This window comes from Suricata suricatta, chromosome X (genome assembly GCF_006229205.1).
Source record: "Suricata suricatta isolate VVHF042 chromosome X, meerkat_22Aug2017_6uvM2_HiC, whole genome shotgun sequence".
NCBI classification, from domain to species: Eukaryota; Metazoa; Chordata; class Mammalia; order Carnivora; family Herpestidae; genus Suricata; species Suricata suricatta.
The window spans coordinates 86,122,405-86,123,517 of NC_043717.1; the positions used below are offsets into that span (position 1 = coordinate 86,122,405).

Sequence of the window (1,113 nt, forward strand, 5' to 3'; positions counted from 1 at the left end):
TTGGTTTTATCGAGGCTTCGATAATCTTTTTATACCACCTTTTATGGGTTTTTGTGGCCAATAGGCACCACTCAGACGCAGCTCAAGAAAGGACTACCTGCCCTGCTTCGAGAAGTACTGCCAGTACCTTCAGAATCCACCTGGGATTTTGAGCTGAGGTTCACACCGCTCTCGGGATGCCCAGCGCTCATGAGTGGGCAAGGTGGTGGTACTGGGGCCTAGCCTTTTCTGCCCTGTGCGGGCCCCTTCTAATGGTGTACTTTGCTATGGGGCTCCCCAATGAGCTGGCAGACTGCCCTCTTTTTTTCACACATGTTACTCCTCAGTAGACCTTTAGGATCCTTTACTCCTTGGCATGTTTCCCAGGGAACCCAACCTGTGACAATTTTCTGTTTCACTAATCTGAGCTTTATCTTTATTAATTCGGTTCATGTTTTCTTTTAGATAATGTTGCAGCTTTGCAGTTGTGCTCTTAGCAGATTATGGTTTACAATTTCTTTTGTTTCTGTTTTAATAGTACAAGTATTGATCGCTTCTCGGCCTTTTGGCTAAGATCAAGTGTAGTCTCTGTTCTTATCAGTTTAATAGTACAAGTATTGAAATGGGGTATCACAAACTGGTGGACCTCAATACTTCTAATTCTCCAGAGGCCCCGCCTCTACTTTTACCTCTAGCCACTTCCTACATCTGCATCACCTACCCAGACACAGAGCACTTTTGCGATTCCTAATTTAAAGCTATTGATCTTCAGGGTGCTTGGGTGGCTTAGTAAGTTAAGCGTCCAAGTTCAACTCAGGTCATGATATCACAGTTTGTGGGTTCGATCCCTGTGTAAGGCTCTGTGCTGACGGCTCGGAGCCTGGAACCTGCTTCAGATTCTGTGTCTCCCTCTCTCTCTGCCCCTCCTGCTTGTGCTCTCTCTCTCTCTCAAAAATAAATGACACTAAAAAACATATTAAAGCTGCAAATCTTCTAAATAAACTTTTAGGGGATCCCATAGGTTTTGGAAAACTCACATTTTGTTATTTCCTAAAATGAAAAAAAATTTTTTTTTACATGTATTTATTTTTGAGAGAGAGAGAGACAGTGTGAGCAGGGGAGGGTCAGAGAGAG

The 1,113-nt window shown here is 43.6% G+C and overlaps 1 pseudogene; it reads left to right on the top strand.

The window, feature by feature from the left end:
- Positions 1-528: 528 nt before the first annotated feature.
- Positions 529-667, top strand: LOC115284541 (annotated as a pseudogene).
- Positions 668-1,113: the final 446 nt, after the last annotated feature.